General features: G+C 38.7%; 7 non-coding genes across 7 annotated transcripts; all 7 read left to right on the forward strand.

Moving 5' to 3' along the window:
* The first annotated feature begins 228 nt into the window (after positions 1 to 228).
* Positions 229 to 302, forward strand: Trnan-guu (transfer RNA asparagine (anticodon GUU)). The gene has a single exon. It is a non-coding gene; the product is annotated as a tRNA-Asn (tRNA).
* Positions 303 to 2,348: 2,046 nt separating this feature from the next.
* Trnat-agu (transfer RNA threonine (anticodon AGU)) lies at positions 2,349 to 2,422 on the forward strand. The gene has a single exon. It is a non-coding gene; the product is annotated as a tRNA-Thr (tRNA).
* Positions 2,423 to 9,035: 6,613 nt separating this feature from the next.
* Positions 9,036 to 9,108, forward strand: Trnai-gau (transfer RNA isoleucine (anticodon GAU)). The gene has a single exon. It is a non-coding gene; the product is annotated as a tRNA-Ile (tRNA).
* A 1,520-nt stretch (positions 9,109 to 10,628) lies between these two features.
* On the forward strand, positions 10,629 to 10,701 carry Trnav-uac (transfer RNA valine (anticodon UAC)). Its single transcript has one exon. It is a non-coding gene; the product is annotated as a tRNA-Val (tRNA).
* A 3,251-nt stretch (positions 10,702 to 13,952) lies between these two features.
* On the forward strand, positions 13,953 to 14,026 carry Trnat-ugu (transfer RNA threonine (anticodon UGU)). The gene has a single exon. It is a non-coding gene; the product is annotated as a tRNA-Thr (tRNA).
* Positions 14,027 to 14,972: 946 nt separating this feature from the next.
* Trnav-cac (transfer RNA valine (anticodon CAC)) lies at positions 14,973 to 15,046 on the forward strand. The gene has a single exon. It is a non-coding gene; the product is annotated as a tRNA-Val (tRNA).
* Positions 15,047 to 17,034: 1,988 nt separating this feature from the next.
* On the forward strand, positions 17,035 to 17,107 carry Trnaa-agc (transfer RNA alanine (anticodon AGC)). The gene has a single exon. It is a non-coding gene; the product is annotated as a tRNA-Ala (tRNA).
* The last annotated feature ends 1,790 nt before the right edge of the window (positions 17,108 to 18,897 follow it).

Genomic DNA, 18,897 nt, shown 5'->3' on the forward strand with positions numbered 1-18,897 from the left:
ATTTATTTGAGAAAAGTCTTAACCTACTTCTCTCTATTGAACTGGTACTATATAACACCAGTTATTTGTTGGCTTATTGGCTCAGACAGTTACTATCCAAATTCCCTGGTTTTTCGCTTTTCATGTCTTTCGAGCAAGATACAATAATGTAACAGAAACCTTACGCAAGTTAAAATTTCATCCACACAATTCAACTTGATGAAAATCGTACAAATTCCCTTCATGGAAGTCTCCGTGGCGCAATCGGTTAGCGCGTTCGGCTGTTAACTGAAAGGTTGGTGGTTCAAGCCCACCCGGGGACGATTCTTTCTGTTTTGATAATTGTTTTCTATATAGTTAGCTTCAAGAGTCCATCCTGTTAGCTTCATTTTTAGTTGTATTGCATGTTAGTAGGTCTTGTCAAACAAACAGCCACTGCGCGGATGTGATGTGAATAAACCGTTATCATCGTGATCGTTATCATTGTTGGTTTTTTGACGGTTGAAGCAAATTTGGCTGTAATTTTTCATAAAAGGGTACAAATTTGTCCATATTTGAATAATCCAATTAGTACTATAATTTGTGCATTCAATATTGGGTCTTTACTCTTCAAATGTTTGTCTGATTAACGTAATTACATCACCTTTATTACAAACGCGTGCATTAATTGCCTGCTCCCGTGACTAGAAGTTGAAGGACTTGAACATAAGCATACTTTTTGTGATATATTAAAACGTTGCTTTATAAACAGCATACCTTGCCCCTAGACAATCGTTTAGTTCTTAATTAAGGATATCTGAGACATTTGACGGCTAATATTGGCTTGCTCATTCGACAGTTGACGGTAAAAATATTGCGGTTTTGACGGTCGATGGTTAATGTTTTGGCCATTTGACGGTTAGCTCCATTGAGATCCTCTGCCGAACGCTAAAACAAGGATAGCGTTTGTTTTTGTGTTCAATGTCAATTTCAACTTTTGTATTCTCCCACGACAAACCCATCGTTTTAAACTTTTCTATTCTTTTTGTTGTGTTCCAAGGTATTTTCAATGGAGTAATTAATCAATTTCTTTTATACGTTTTGCTAATAAGATTTGGCGAAAAAGAGAGATGATGACATTGACCAATCCATTCCAAGCAATCCATAACATTAACCCCTATTATTGTATAGCATGATGAGAACATCTTTGAGGGTGAAGAATATTTTGGCAGGTTGCTTAAACAATTCGCCGGTGTCAGGGGAGGATGAAGAGTGAGCCACGTCATGGATCAAGTGCACGCGGTAAGTACTAAAATGAACAATGACAGGGCAGATGGCCACTGCTATAGCTTTGCTTGGATTTAACGAGCTTGCTGACCCCTACTTTTCTTTCCAGAAACAGATTTTATTTACAATTATCTCCACATTGTCCAAAAATAAACAGAAAATCCAGGTAGGAAGTTAAAGAAAACAAAAAAAAAATGATATTTGCTAGCAATAAAGATAGAAAGTTAAAAAAAAAAGGTAGGAAGCCGGCAGTTAAAAAAAAAAATTCAAGATTTCTCTCCACGAGACATCGAATCCTGCCATCTTGTGGCTGCAAGGCGTGTGAAACTATAGTCGCTAAATGCGAACTTGTCCTTTAAGGAACCTCACCAGTTGACTAAATTCACTTAGTAGGCCCACTTAAACAATATTTGGCAGAGAAAAGTTCACTTCAAACTTGGAATTAATACTATGTTTTTCCATGTTGAGATTCGTGTAAATGTTGTTGCACAATGTGTAAACTCATCTGAGAACAGTTGCAGGGCCCCAATGAAGAACACCTTTGATGAAGTATGCGCCCTGCTAAACATTTATTATTATGGTTATTGTTCTGTGTTGTCGTGTAGTTACCAGTCCAACTCCGCTGATTAATTTTCCGCGTCCCGTCAATAAAGCAAGATCAGGAGCTCATGACCCGGAGCGTCCATCTCCCATACCAACCCTAGGATTCAACCCTTTCTGGTATCTTTTTATTTTTAGAATTTGAGCTCTGGAAGTTTTCGCACCCCGCCTTTCAAATTAACGCCAAATCAAAGCCCGGGTGGTCCGCGAGGGACCCCTAAGAGGTACCAATTCTAAAACAACACATTATCTCCTGTCAATTTTTTTGAGCTCAATACGCTAAAAGGAACCACGAAAGCTCCCGCTGTGGACCTTTTGAGGTACTTGAACACCCTAAGAAGTATTGAGCTATCTTAGTGCCGCCGGAAATTACCAAGCGCGAAAGTGGACATGTCACCAACTTAGTACTGCATGTATTAACAATGTTTTTTTTAATTTTTTTTTCCTTTTTATTTTTAAAAAATAAACAAAAAAACAATATTACACGAGGTTATCTAATGTAGGGCGCCGTAGCTCAGTTGGTTAGAGCGCCTGTCTAGTAAACAGGAGGTCATGGCTTCAAATCCCATCGGTGCCTTACAGATGTTGCACTTTTTAATTTTTTATTACTTTTGAAAATTGCTCAACGAAGCTTCACATATTGCACCCCTTTGAATTTTTTTGGTTGTGTTATCCGATGGATTTACTTTGAAGATCTACGCAAGAGTCGAGTGAAAAATTTCAAGAATTATATGGAACGTAATTTGCGAATAAATGACCATTATAATATAGATAGGATCCTGCGCACGCTCTGATTGGTCAAAAACCCATGTTTTATCAGAGTATAAAGCGCTTTTGAAACATTACTTTAATGTAAATAAACGCCCTGGATTACATTTGTCACGTTAGTTCAACGACATTTCTTTGGTCGACTTGTCTCGTTTGATGAATTTATATCAGGAGCCATAATCGGGGTAGGAGACCGTAAGCGCGCGCCATTTGTAGTATTGGGACTGTCCCTATGATATGGGACAATTTTTCTATTTTTAGAAAAAATTCCGCGATCATGTGCGGGACACGCGCGTACATGCTGCGTGGATTTTTGCGGATATAGCGCGGGGAAATGGCGTCCGAAATTCCCGAAATGTTTGATACTCTTGGCCCACAAATCAATACGTTCATGTCTGTTGGAATTTTGCTTCAGTATTTTCGTCGTAAGCTGCTCCAGTTTGAGTGAAGTAAGACAGTGCCGAATTTAGTTGTCCCGCTTTATATCGCTGACCAAGTTGTGTTCCGCTGCTTGTTTTACAAGAGCTCCACATTACTCCACTCTCTCTTTCACATATGTTGAACAAAGATTAACAACGTTTCCATTACACAGCAAAAAACCAGTTGGATATATTTGGATATAGCACCGTTTCAGGACTTCAAAGTTTCCCTCCTCTTGCCACAGGCGCTTGCGAGGATTTCGCCAGAGTCCATCTCGACCGAAAAGTAAAACAAAGTAATTGCAAGTTTGAGTTTCGCCTGAATTGTAAGCAACGCTTGATGCTTTATCAAGGCCCAATAAGTGACAATAAAGTTTATGTCTGTAGATCATGCTCAGTTTTCTTTGTGTAAAAATCTTATAAATTGTCTGTTCTCGATGAATAAGAGCGCCCGCCGATGCGTGTTTTGTACGGTCAGTAAAACATGACAAATTGGACTTCCCCACTTTCGTGTGAAAACGTACATCGAACTCGTATAATATCTCTAGTTTTTAAATATGTTTAAGGTTGATAAATGTTTCAGAACATATTAAAAGCTTAGCTGAAAATATGTGAATACAGCAGAAATAATCAGCTTTCTTTAATCAACTCGAATAGTCACTGTACTCGAATAAAGATTTCGATTTTGTTGGTTGAGTTATCAAAACTCCTTGTCTATTTTATTTTCGCAGTGTAAAACTTCACTATGTTAAAGAAATACACATGATGTTAGTAGCCTTTTGGCGTTGGTGAAAATTGTTGCAGCATCTCAGCGCAAAAGACAACATAACTTTTCTTTACAGAACAAACGCAAAAGCTTACGCGTTCAACTAGCGCGAGCACATATTATTATTCATTCACAGCGCGAAATTGAAGTCTTGTTTTCGACTCTGAAAATCTCACTTTTTCCATTAGTTTAGAGCATAAAGCTACATATAAGAGCCCTGGATCTAATTCCCTGCCTTATTCCCAACCATCGCTGTGAAAAATCTGCAAGAGAATCTCGCCTCTCTGACCATTTGATCAGGCAACGTGACAACATTCACGCGAGAGCCCCCGACATGTGCGTGGATCCGCGCGGATATGTGACGTCAGGATGGCGCAATTTTTTCTAAAAATAGAAATATTGTCCCATATCATAGTTGCGCGCGGATCCCAAGACTTACGGTCTCCGTCCCCGATTATGGCTTCTGTTTATATTTCTTTCTTCTTTCATTACTGTAAGAGTAGTTCGCTGCAAAGGGGAAGGGGGGGGGGGGGAGGGGCTGGGGGTGTGGGCGGATAAATACGATGGACTAGCATCCCATCCATGGAAAAGAAAAATACTCTCAGTTGTTTAATACAGCGGAGACTGGGATTAGATCTGCAGTGTGTGGGCTAGCAAGGCCCATTTGCGGCCATTTAACCTTTCATTACTATTCCGTGCCAAAGGAGGGCGTCAGTTCTAAAAGATGAAATTAATAATGGTAATTGAACTGAGTGGAGTGCAATTTGGTCTGAAATCATACGCGTGGTTTCAAAATCGAACGAGCGCGCAGCGCGAGTTCGATTTGAAATCACAAGTATGATTTCAGACCAAAATTGCACGACACGAAGTTCAATTGCCACTTTATTAGATCCATTTTGAAATCGCGCAATTTTATCGCCTTAAATTTTAGATTTTTGGTGTATTGTTCCAGTAGCCGGTTTGGTAAAAAAAAAAGCGGAACCGGAAACGCCTTTACGTCTAATTTAGTATGCAAAACGATGTCATGTGACGAAAACTCATTCGAGCATGACAAAGAAACAAGCAGTTCTGATCTGAAGTCGAAAATAGTCTACTTCAGGTGTAAGAGTGCAATTCTCGTCGCCTGAATCAATTATGGAAGGCCTACCTTTCTTCTGTGATTGAGGCTGAGACTTTTCATTGTCTTTGGAGAAGGAATTTGAAGGTGCATATCCTGTGTAATTCTGCGATCGATTTCTTTTGAGTTGTGAAACTCCCTCGAGTGCACGATGCCCAGTGGATAGTACGTTTTTTTTTCTTTTAAATACCGTTCAATGGCATGATTTTAAGGGGTCCAGCTCGTTATCATCTCCGTTTCTTTTTGTAACCTCCGCGTAGGACTCAATACTCAGGACCTTGTCAAGTTCTTGCAGCGCCATTTGTTTTAAGATATTTCCGAGATGGCGGAACTGGCACCGGCTTCGTAAGACGTTCGTTCATGCACTATTTTGTGCAGTGTGGCGTATTTTGACTATGTTTATTCACAGCAACAGAGTTGAGCTGTTTTGTTGCTTCGTTTGAAACTACCGGAAACCTGGAAACATCTACCTTCTTGAGATGACTCTGAATTTGTTGTTGTGTGGTTTTCGTTTGTTTATGTTTTACTGGACTCAGTATCATACGGATCTTGAGCAGATGTTGAAGAAAAATCGCCAAAATGTTCGTCAAAATGGACACTGAAAGTTGGGAACTTCGATTAAAGTAGGTCCTCAGCCTAAAGGAGCTCATAATCGTCATTCAGAAACTGTAATTAATTTAACTTGTCAATTTTTTGGGAAAAAAAGCTACAATAACAACAAAGTTTTGGCAATAGTATTTGCAAAATTCTCCACACAGTGGCTTTTTGCCTTTCATTTTCCTGAAATTTTATTGATTACTTTAAACTAGTCTTGAAATCTGATTGGTTGTTTTGTTTTACTGGCCCATTCTCATTGGCTGAGAAAAAGATGCGATTTAGAGCAAAAAATAGTGCGATTCGTGAATAAATCGCACCACTGAGAGCCAATCAGATTGCAAGGATAACCAGTGATTTCAAAATGGATTTAATAAATCCTTTAACTGCCAGGTTACAATAAAGCAAGTCGCAAAGGAAAGAGTAATTCTTCAAAGAGTCTTTGTGTTATCTGTGTTATACAGCAGTTTTGACAAAGGTTGCGCTACAAAGCGTAAAAGAGTACCGCGCGACAAATATACCGAAAGGTGCTCTGGGTATTGCCCGTTTACCGCTGGTCGATTGAAGTCCACGTTGTTTTAGAGCGACAGCGGAAAATTCTTTAATAGGAGTATTTTCATCTTCTTTTTTAAAGGCCCCGCTCTTTATATCTGACTTAATTGGCCGCGTCACGGGTAACTTGATTTAAATATTAACAATCTGATGCTCAGCAGACCGTTATAACTTACGACGTATAATGAACTTGTCTGAATGATTCGCCCCTTTCGGCAAAGAATAAAAAGTTTAATCGCTCACAGACCTCTGAATGTTATTCACGTAACAATTCCAAGACGGATAAAATGTTTATAGAGCGTTTTCACTGTGACGCAACAAAAAAATCGAAAATCATTTATTTGATTTGTGTTTAGAAATCTTACTGAAAACCCGACTGGAAGAAATATTGGTTGGTAAATTTCGTTGAAGACACCCTCCATAATTACGCATGTGCTGATGCTTTCAGACTAACAGCGGTAACCACAATGATGGAAAACCACTAGTCGGTCTAAATAAATAGATTTTGCAACATTCAATCTTTTCAAGCTTACGATCGGCCAGAGGCCTCCTATGAGGGTTCCATGGTTTGCATCAAATACGCGGCAGCGTTAAGTGGGTTTGGTGTCCCGGTTCAAGTCCTCCCATGCAACCGATCCTAGGGCATTCCGCTCTCAAGCTTTGCGAAACTGGTGAGTTGCGCCACCACGTAGGTCGGTGAGAAGGGATGTTCCACTGTGGTTTTTTTAGCACTTTATTTAAACAAGGGTTTTACATTCAGTAGCCAGGGTAGTATTCTAAAAGAGCCCTGCGATAAGTAGATTTTAAATACTAGAATATAAAATAGTAGTCGGACGTGATAAAAAATGCTATTTAGCATTCTGTTATTGTTGCTGTTGTTTTTGTTTGTATATATTTGAACATTCTGAAACGAACAAACGAAACGCACGTCCGAAAATTTTAGTTTCCGCGTAAAGAGAAATAAGCTCCGTTAATTAATTTGGCTGATTAAACTAAAACCGCATGCCGTTAAGTATCAGAGTCCTGGCTTCCCTTGATACGCCGCACATAACGTACCCAGGCCATGATTTTTCCTGACACGCCGCAACGTACGTATCAGGAACATGGCACTCTCCGACACGTCACGTGTCTTGACACATCACGTTCTGATCTCGGACTCGTCGAGTGTCGAGGAATTTCACGGCCACGTAAATTCCACGAAATTACTCATTTCACGCAATGAAAACTACCGAGCGAAAAACAACTCGAAACTTAGCACAGTTCACGCTTTTTTTAAGGCAAACAGAAAGGCATAGGAACTTGAAAAATAGGAAGCACAAAAACTGGATGCGTGTTACAGAAGTGTGCGAAATAAGCTTAATGTTGAACTTGTTGTGAACGATCATCTCCGCTTTCCACAGGCAATGAAAAAAAATCCGAAGAAAGTCTACGATCAGTTGGCAATATTTTGCTTGCACTAATGATAACTGAGTTGCGTAAACTTTTGCTCTTTCGGAGGCCGCTGTTTGTTTTTTTTGTTTTTTGATTTTTGTTTTTGTTTGTTTGTTTGTTTGTTTTTTCACTTTTAAATTAGGTAAAAACAACGCATCTTAATTCGTTAATCGGCTTTTAGAAATCGCACTTGTTTCTTTTCTTTTGACTTACGCTGCCTGCTTCGGACGCGACAAACAAAGAAACGAACTGTCGTGCACAATGACCGCTTTTTCTCTTGCCTGATATTATCACAACGATAAAATAAGTCAAAAAATTTATGAGGGCCGAATTTATTAACACATAGAAATGTATTACATAAATCACTCCTCCTCACCTTCTCTTCTTGTCTCGGCCGTTTAAGTTTAAGTTTAAGTTTAATAATACTTTGTCATGCTAGCACAAGTGAATAAATCATTTTATCTTTTGCCAAATTAAATCGATATAAAAGCGAACATTGCCAATCAAACTTGTAAGCTAATGCTTATTCCAAACGTCGTGCTACTGCGGTGACGAACTCAAATAAATTTGACCCAGTAGTGGTATGACAAAATAACGCCAGTGGTTTCAAACGTCGAATTTAATTCAGTCGCCGAAGATGGGAAGAAGTTTGCCTTGCTGAAGACCATTTTAAATGATACAAAGCAACGGCAGCTGATAACAGGCTATGAATTCAGTTCGGCCCTCCAAGAGCACGCCGTTTGAAGCCACTTCGCATGCCCGCAAGTAGCACTGAAAGGCTAATCTAGGCGGGTCATGCCTTTATAGCCGATTACAAAAATATACGTTGTGCAACTGCCGTGCTTAAGTTAAATTAAGTTCTTGAATTTCGTTCGGCACGGCAGTGGCACGACGTTTGGAATAGGCCTAAAGCTCTTACTTTATTGGTGAGAGTCTGGCCGATACTCATACAGCCGGTCAAGTGTCCCTTTGGGCTCCCCCGATGGAAATTGATCTTGTGATAACAAAAATTACACTCCTCACACCCCCAAGGTAGCTAATTCCTCATGCCGACAATTTTTCCGATGATCACAAGTTTTCTCGCTAAGCTTCCGAGAAAGAACTCGGCGCTTCTAATAACAAAAGGGCTATTGTTTATGTTAAATCACCAAAATGGACCAAAATGGACCGGCTGATATTAGTAAGTAAGTAAGTAGGTAAGTAACAACTTTATTTACAGAGGGTAACACATAACAATGAAAAAAACTGACGAACCAGTGGCCCTCTATCCTAAGTTAAAAATAAAAAACTATGACATGATTATAAAATAAATGGCAAACAACTTCTAATAGATAATTTCGGGATAACTATGTTTCAACAAAAATGTCCTCATCATTTGAGAAAGTACGTTAACAATATATACATACATCTTAAAGAATAAAACCAAATCAGTTTAAACAAAGCCAATAAGCGGGTGCTGTTCTTCATTAGGCCAAACTTTTGACAACGTTCCTGTACAAAGGCAGTAGTATTTAATAAAAAACGGCACAAGAATAATGTGTCTGGTCCGTTAGCTCAGTCGGTAGAGCGTGGTGCTGATAACGCCAAGGTCGTGAGTTCGACCCTCACACGGACCAACTTTTCCTTTTAAGTAAACCACATGGAAAATACTATTTTAAGATTTATAACTGACTATACTCTGATTTCTCTTTTCCTGTATTTGTTTTGATTAGTTTATTCCCCCTCATCGGTTTAAAACAAGAGGACTAGATCAAAATTACTTTAGATTAATATTTTCCTAGAAGTCGTTGGAAATGTTTCCCGGCCAACAGAAACAGTTGGTTAAGTGATATTTAAATCTAGGGTTTTATGGTAGTCAGTTGGAATTGTCTGCAAAAAAAGGAGGCAGGTGTTCCGTTGTTTTATATGGCCGTTGTGACGTCACAGAAACCATCGTAATATTGCCTGCTTCGTTATTATGTTGTGTTATTTGACAAAGGAGTGTTACAAAGGGCCTCTGCTGGAGGCGAACCGGCACCTCTCGCAACGCACCCAAAGCGAGAATCATGCCACTAGACCAACAGGCCAAACATGGTTGAACTTCATTTAACAAAGGTCTTAATCTACTTCTCTCTGTCAAACTGGTTCTATAACACCTGTTTTGTATTGTCTCATTGGCTAAGACGGTTACTACCCAACTCCCCCGGTTTTTCGCTTTTCACGTCTTTCGAGCAAGATACAATAATGTAACAGAAACCTTACGCAAATTAAAATTTCTTGCACAAAATGTGATGAAAATTGTTCAAAATGTTTTGATGGAAGTCTCCGTGGCGCAATCGGCTAGCGCGTTGGGCTGTTAACCGAAAGGTTGGTGGTTCAAGCCCACCCGGGGACGGTTCTTTTTGTTTTGATAATTATTTTCTTTATAGTTAGCGTCAGGATTCCATCCATCCATCCTGTTAGCGTAATTTTTAGTTGTATTGCATGTAAGAAGGTCTATTCAAACAAACAGCCACTGCGCGGATGTGATGTGAATGAACCGTTATTATCGTGATCGTTATCATTATTGGTTTTTTGACGGTTGAAGCAAATTTGACTGTAATTTTTCATAAAAGGGTACAAATTTGCCCGTATCTGAGTAATCCAATTAGTCCTATAATTTGTGCATTACTTATGACTTCTTTAATCGTCGATTTTTTGTCTAATTAACGTAATTACATCACCTCACCGCTGCGCGCATTAATCTTCCGCTCCCATAACTAGAAGTTGAAAGACTTGAGCATAAGTGTATCTTTTTGTGGTGTATTAACGTTCATTTCTAAACAGCATAAATTTTCCATAGTCAATCGTTTAGTTCTTGATTAAGGATATCTGAGACATTTGACGGCTAATATTGGCTTGCTCATTTGACGGTTGACGGTTAATTTTTTGGCGATTTGACGGTTAACTGCACTAAGATTCTCTGGTAACGCCAAAACAAGGATAGCATCGTTTTTGAAAAACTTCAATATTGAGCATCGTGAGAAGTAGGCAAATGTTCAACTGTTTGTTGTACTTCGTAGACTTATTTTTTCTGTCTTCCTGATAAAAAAAAAACTAGAAACTACGAGTTCCTGATTAGCACAACACTGAGTATGGCAGCTTTCAGTCGTAACAGGTTTCCGTGGTGTAGTGGTCATCACGTCCACTTTACACGCGGAATATCGCCGGTTCGAGCCCGGCCGGAAACACATGATTGTTTTTCCTATGAGACTAAATCTTGCTACCCAACTCTAGCCAGCTCTTACAAAATTTTGAGTCAGCGAAAACAAAACAAAACGAAAAAGACGAAAGATGTTGACGTAACTGAGCTTATTTAATTTTTTATCCTTCAGCAACTTCATGTTGGGATCGATACCTTAAATAACGCTATCGAGCTATGATCTTAACAAAGCTTATGTCACTGATTGTTAGTGGATTGGTAGCCAGAAATGTATGAGTTTCAGCCGGAGAAACCAAAAGTCTCTCACCTATAACTTGACGGTTGAATGCAATTTCTGTGTTAAATGAAAGCTTTCAAATAACCCAAGGACAAAAACCATCGCTTTAAACTTTTCCGTTCATTTTGTTTTGTTCCAGGGTAATTTAAATGGAATAACTAATCAATTTCTTTTTTACGTTTTGCTAATAAGATTTGGCGAAATATAAAGATGATGACATCGACCATTTCATCAGTCCAAACAATCCATAACCTTAACCCCTATTATTGTATAGCCTAATGTGAACATCTTTGAGGGTGTAGAGTATTTTGGCAGGTTGCTTAAACATTTCGCCGGTATCAGGAGAGCAAGGTAATTCCTCTCAAACTATTTTTAGATATAGTAGCCAGTTCTCCGGCGGATAATGTTAGCACGAGCGTTGCGTTGATGTTTTCTCTGATGATCAAAATGCACGTATTAAAGCCGCTCTGGACTCCCTTGGGCTGTGACTAAAATTCCCTTTAAATTGATGAGCGGATTCACGAAAACTCTAACAGGAAGCGACGGAGAGAGGGAGAACGAGTAAATGTCTCATCCATACCTACAATTTGGAAAATACTAGTTTGCTAAAAAATTACTGTTATGTTTATTTTAATTATTATTTGAAAAGAAAAACAAATAATTTGGGCCTGTCCTGGAGTCGAACCCGGGACCTCTCGCACCCAAAGGGAGAATCATGCCACTAGACCAACAGGCCAGACATATAGTAAACTCTTTAGACAAATGCTTTAATCTGCCACTCCCTTAACTCAGCTGGTGTTTTAATACCTGTTCTGTGTTGTTGTCGCAGGAGCCATAATCGGGCACGGAGACCGTAAGTCTTGGGATCCGCGAGCACCTATGATATGGGACTATTTTTCTATTTTTAGAACAAATTGCGCCGTCCTGACGTCATATATCCGCGCGGATCCACGCACATGTCAGGGGCTCTCGCGTGGATGTTGTCACGTTGAGTGATCAAATGGTGAGAGTTGCGAGATTCTCTTGCAGATTTTTCACAGCGATGACAAGGAATAAGGCAGGGAATAAGAACCAGGGCTCTTATATGTAGTGTTATGCTCTGAGCTAATGGAAAAGGTAAGTTTTGCAGGGTCCAAAATATTACTTCAATTTCGCGCTGTAAATGAATAATATCTGCTCGCGCTAGTTGTACGCGTAATCTTTTGCGTTTGTTCTGTAAAGAAAAGTTGTGTAAGAAAACTCTTTACTCTGGTATTGAGTTAATTTGTGAGTTTCCCAAACAATGCTTAATCATATTGTTTCTGTTTGTTTGGCGAGTTTGCAAAAGTTTTTGAAAGGCAAGTCTGAGGCGTACAAGTAGCTCATTTGCATAGTGCAGCGCATGCACTTTCAAGTCCGAAGTCGGTGTTTTCAATTGTCAACAAATCTTGACAAAAATTTCTTTCGTTGTGTTTTGTGCTGAGATGTTGCAACAATTTTCACCAACGCCAAAAGGCTGCTAATATCATGTGTGTTTCTTTAACATAGTGAAATTTTACACTGCGAAAATAAAATAGACAAGGAGTTTTGATAACTCAACCAACAAAATCGAAATCGTTATTCCAGTTGATTAAAGAAAGCGTCATCGTAACTTTGCTGATTATTTCTGCGGTATTCACATATTTTCAGCTAAGCTTTTAATACGTTCTGAAACATTTATCAACCTTAAACATATTTAAAAATTAGAGATATTATATAAGTTCGATGTACGTTTTCAAACGAAAGTGGGGAAGTCCAATTTGTCATGTTTTACTGACTGTACAAAACACGCATCGGCGGTCGCTCTTATTCATGGACAACATGAATTTTTTACTCTTCTCTTTACTCTTCTCTTTACACTCTTTTTTTTACTCTGGCGAAATCTTCGCTAGCGTGTGACAAGAGGAGGCAAACTTTGAAGTCCTGAAACGGTGCTATATCCAAATATATCCTACTAGTTTTTTTGCGGTGTTTTGGAAAAGCTGTCAATCTTCAACATATGTAAAACTTAGAGTGGAGTGATGTGGAGCCCTTGTAAAAGAAGCTGAGGAACACAACTTGGTCAGTGATATAAAGCGGCACATAACTAAATTCGACACTGTCTTCCTTCACTTAAACTGGAGCATCTTACGACGAAAATACTGAAGTAAACTCCCAACAGACATGAACTTATTGATATGTGGGCCAACATTAAAGCATCAAACATTTCGGGAATTTCGGACGCCATTTCCCCGCGCTGCATCCGCAAAAATCCTCGCAGCATTGTACACGCGTGTGTCGCACATGATGGGGCAATTTTTTCTAAAAATAGAAAAATTCTGCCATATCATAGGGACAGCCCCAGTACCAGAAATGGCGCGCGCTTACGGTCTCCGTCCCCGATTATGGCTCCTGGTACAAATCAATAAGCTAGAACATTTTACAAGACGCTGTTAAAACAAAGCTTAATAAGATTTTGGACGAACACGAAGACTGACTGATCAAGAACGACGTTAATCTCCCGCCAAAGGCAAAAAAGTCCTTAAACATCCCAGGACACCCCGCGAGCCTCTCCATCATGCTGTCAGAATAGTAATATCTAACTAAGTCGTCCCTCGATCGTCAGAAATTACATATTTCAAAAGCGCAAATAAATTTGTTGCTTTCTCGGCACAAGCTACAAAAAAAGAAAAAAAGAACATGCCCGTCTTGATTGACACACGTCACAAAATCATGAATATCAACAAGCGAACGATTGCGATCAGTTGGTCAAATGTCTGAAAAAAATGAAACCAATTTTATCCCTTATCTGATCAGAATGCAAAAAAAAGCCAAGCAGTGAAACAGACATAGAAACACAATCATTACCCCCACATAATGAAAAGAAAAACACACACACTTCTTAATTTTAACAATAATTCTATTATGAAGAGAACACAATTCTCTTTCCTGCCTACCAGATGTTTCTTTCTCGAATCCATGAAGTCTCTCTCCCTCTAATGTAGGGCGCCGTAGCTCAGTTGGTTGGAGCGCCTGTCTTGTAAACAGGAGGTCATGGGTTCAAATCCCATCGGTGCCTTAGAGGGTTCAAACTTTTTAATTCTCAATACTTTTTCATTACTTTTGCTCATCGAAGCTTCACATATTATTTAACAATAAGAGTGTTATTTTAAGGTCCACGCAGGGGTCGACTGAAAAATTACATGACGGTTCATTTAAAGTGCTACTATATATCATGAAATTTGCATCTTTCCTATCTAAGCCATTTTAAAGCACAAAAAAGTAGACTGTACGAGAAGAAAAACGCTGTTTACTGTTTCAAAGATCTCCTTTCGTTCCAGAGATATTCAAGATTTTAAAATATGCAAATTTCCAAGTGATGACGTCATAAACTCGACCAAATTTTGATCAAATTTTATGAAAAAGATATCTCAGCCAATTTGTATCAGAAATCTTTGATTCTTTGCGGTAAGATTCTACTAGATGTGCTCCACAATATGAGCTAAACATTTATGTTACCATGGGAACATGCTGGGGTCCAGACCTCCTCGATATCGAAAGCTTTTCTGGCCACCTTTGGCGTTCCAATTTGATATTTGCCAGTGGTGCCTCATCTGCATGATCCAGCAAACATATAAATATGTTAGGTGGTGTCGGTGGCCTTGTTTCATGTTTTTCCGGCTGAAAATCACTAAAATATTTGAATCAGATTGGAGGGGAATGGAAAACAGTTAGTTGCCCTGGGAACAATGGTTCAATGGTTTCCGCTGCAAATTGACCAAGATAGCTCTATTTATATATTCGATATAATATTGAGCTGTCTTTCATTTGCATATTTTACACATTTTTCAAACTTAAATATCTCCGGAACTAATGCAGATATTTGCAAGCGGCAAACGGCGTTTTTAATATTTCGTGGATTTCCATGTGATTGACCCAAAAATTCAAGGAGTAAAAGTTGATCATAGTACCACGTTAACGTGGTTTAGAAATACTTCGTTTTAGGATCACTAGTGGTTCACCGAGTTTTCCGTAGTGTAGTGGCTATCACGTCCGCCTCACACGCGGAAGGTCGCCGGTTCGAGCCCGGCCGGAAGCATTCTTTTTCGTTTCTTTATTTGACTTCTGCAGTTGCTTTTTACGATTGCATGTCTCGATTTCTTTATGAACTGTTTTATGGCACCTTGTATTTTAAGAGTAATGATACTGAAGTTATAGTAATCTTGACAAGTAAATTAATCATAATTGAAGACTTCGCTGCATCAGTTAAATTATTTAGCAGTTATTTTTCTGTTGTAATATTATGACAACAGCTTGTACCAAATATTCTCAAAGACGTCCAAATATTCTTCCAAAACTAGTAATTTGTTTTATCCAAGACTCTGATTTCATATAACAACCGGAGGATTAGCTATAATGGTAAAGCGCCCGCTTTGCATGCGGGAGGTACCGGGATCGATGCCCGGATTCTCCATATAATATTATTTTGCTTCAAAAGACAAAGTTCAGATCAACACTGATTTTTTACTATTATTTGGCAAGTTATTTTCTTCAAAATTTTACAAATAGCAGTAAGTCTTTTTCATTGTTCTAAATTAGTTAATGTGGTGTATTTAAATTTCCTTTTTCATTTTCGGTAACACCTGACGAAAACTGGTAACCAATTTTTCAAAATAGCCTCGTCATAGCTAAGGCATCTATACAATAGGTATAGCTCAAATGGTGGAGCGCCCGCTTCGCATGCGGGAAGTACCGGGATCAATACCCGGATTCTCCAAAATCAAGCTTTTTGCTACCCATGTTAACATTTTTTTTTTTTTTTTGTCTTTTTGTCTTTTCTATTTGCAGTTCTTTTTTCCTCATTTATCTGCTCATAAAAAGCAGGAAGTCTGCCATAACTTCCTGCACAAAATTACGTTATTACTCATCATCAGTATTGACTGTTATTCGGATTCTCAATTTTGTCATAGGATAGTTGTTTTTCATTGTTATAGCTTAAAACGTGAATTGAAATTTTCTGTAGGAAACCGTGAATGCACCATATTCTTAATGTTAAGCGGATTTCCACTGAAAATAAATTTATTGAATGCGATCATTATTTTCTTAAATCTTTAACAAGAGTTGGCTCACTGGTGGCGGAACCCAAGTATGGCTTCTTCGGCACAAGTGTCATGGCGTCAGTAACAGCGCGCCAAAATCCACAGTGGAAAAAATGGCGGCTGTTCATTTTACGACAATGCATTGCGTACCTGGATTATCAAAGTAGACATAAAATCGTATCTTTGCAACATTTGTCGCTGTATTTCATTAATTTTGTACGCTAGCTTTGAACCTTTAGGAAGTTTTCTGCGCGTTTTTCATGAGCGTTTCTTAAGGATTTTGACGCTAAAAACTATTGGTAAATGCACCAGTCGCCATCTTGTTGCCCACAGTGGATTTTTCGGGATAATTTTTAGATGGGTTTCTTATCGCGACATCGATATGAACCCAAGCTTCTAGCTGAAATTTCATCGTGTTTAATAAGTAATGATTATTTATTCATTCATTCCAGCCGGATTCTTAGCAAAGCTGTCGTTGCCTTTAGTTAATTTTCAATCTTCTAATTTCTGCTCTGGAAACAGGGTGTGAAGAGAGTCACGCGTGCTGTCATCATGCGCAGCTTTTTGCTTCACTAATAGGACAACCAAGTACAACTCTATCAGCATGTTTATACCACTTTTTTTCTTAAAGCAGTTAAAAAACTTCCTTTTCTGTTTGATAAGGACTGCACGCAAACAAAAGCAAGCCAAATTTGTGTTTCTCTTTTTGCTTTCTTTGCGCGGGAAATGTTTCGTTGTTCATTTAAAAAAGACATTTCCAGGGCAGCCGATATTTATTAAAACATGTTCAAAGAAGGCTTTGTATATGGTAAACAAATCAAAGGGAGAGTTTCACAGTTCAACGCAAGCCCTAGCTTTCGCGTGAGAATGAAGTATCTTTTTCGCTTACTTTCTTCGCTTTTCTTCCTTCGCGCGTTCGTTCAGTTCTTTACATGCAATAAGCCAGTGATAAAAAAAAGCCAAAGAAATCGATGTTGTTACGACTTGCGGGGAATTAGCTTAAATGGTAGAGCGTCCGCTTAGCATGCGGGAGGTGCCGGGATCGATACCCGGATTCTCCAGATTGTTTTTTTCTTCAAAATCATTATTTTCCCAGATTCAACAACTCTTTCTTATGTAAATACGGGTGTATGTTTGCAATTAAAAACTATCACCTTTGGGAGAACCTCAGTCGGACCTGTGTGGTGTTTGGCTTTTGCTTACATAGCAAAAAATTAAAATCGTGATTCTAGCGGAACATAACATCAATGAATTAAAACGTCTGCATGAATAAAATAATGAAATAGCTTTACTTTCTGTCCATCATCATCAAATAGGAACTGAACCTAAAAGACCTAAACCTCGGTATAAATTTGCTAAGAACAGCATACACACACACACATACATACATACATACATACATACATACATACATACATACATACATACATACATTTTATTTGTTATCAAATTAAAATTACAATTATAACATGCCCGCGGATAGCTGAGCTAATCTAGGCGGGTCATGTTTGGACGAGTGATTACGATCGGCGCATTTTCAATTAATTTCTTCTCCCTGGAGAAAGCAAAATTAATACAAAAACTGCCATCGCCGTACCAACTACCGAGCTAGATTAAAAAGTTTCACAAGATTTCATTCTTAATCAATTTCATTTTCCGAAGAACGATTCAATCATTTTTTTTAAATTGCGTTTGCTGCCATTTATAGACAACAAAATTGATTACACCTTTGCATTAAAGGTTGATTGCTTTGATGACATCTTTCAGGAAGGCTTACTTTAATTTGTTACGAGCCATTTGCTTTGGCACAAACTTCAACGTTCAACAGATCTTCAATCGCTACCAAGTAACGAATCTGGGAAAGAGAATGTCTTTAAACATTTCAGGGAATTCTACAACGAACGGGACAATAGTGGAGTTGGTAAAGAAAGCCTCAAATTAGCCTGCGTAGTAGTCTTTTCCGTTTCCTCTTAGCGGGAGAAAGCGAGAGCCAAGGGGAAGTCGCGCGAACGCATGGGGCGAGAGCAAAAAGAGGAACGGGGGGGAGGGGGTGGGGAGGAAAAAAAACACTAAAACACTACTGGATATTATTAACTGGGGTCCCAGCGGAACATCCCCACCCAGAAATTCCTAAAGTACCCTACTCCCCGGGTTTTCAGCAACATGTAGTAACATTATAGACAAAGACAAATTTGATCTAGTTCTTTTGTTTTGTGGTGATCAAAAATATATATATAAACAGGTTTTTAATTGAAATAAAGGTCAAGAATTAGGAAAAGAGAAATCAGATAAATCAGAAGAAAATCTTAAGATAGTATTTTCAAGTTCACTTAGTTAAAAGAAATATTGGTCCGTGTGAGGGTCAAACTTACGACCTTGGCGTTATCAGCACCACGCTCTGCCGACTGAGCTAACGGGCCAGACACATTAACCTCAGTGACGTCTTTTATTAAGTTATTCTGCCTTTGTACAAGAAAGTTGGGTCAGGTGAGATAGAGCAAAGGCTTAGTGGTGTCAGTTATTTTGATAGTCCATTGGGCGGTGGCCGGCAGATTATTGTTTCTATGAGATACTTTAATATCTTTAACAGATATTCAAATTTGCAAATTAAAATTTGTCTGATAGTTGTAGCTTTTCAATAAAAGCATTCCACACACTATATATAGCCTCAAGATCAAGTTTATAAATATATCAATGGGGGTCTTTCATTGAACACTGCCGTGAGCAGCTTCATTGTATCAGAAACGAGCGAAAAAGAACAATGCTTGGTTTGGGTGAAAAGATCAAGTCAGGGTTATTTTCTTCCTCGCGCGCGTTCCAAACTGTGTGTTTTGGCTCTCCGAAATAGGCT

The sequence above is a fragment of the Orbicella faveolata genome, unplaced genomic scaffold, assembly GCF_042242905.1.
Source record: "Orbicella faveolata isolate gen_17 unplaced genomic scaffold, um_ofav_v1 contig_35, whole genome shotgun sequence".
Lineage (NCBI taxonomy): Eukaryota > Metazoa > Cnidaria > Anthozoa > Scleractinia > Merulinidae > Orbicella > Orbicella faveolata.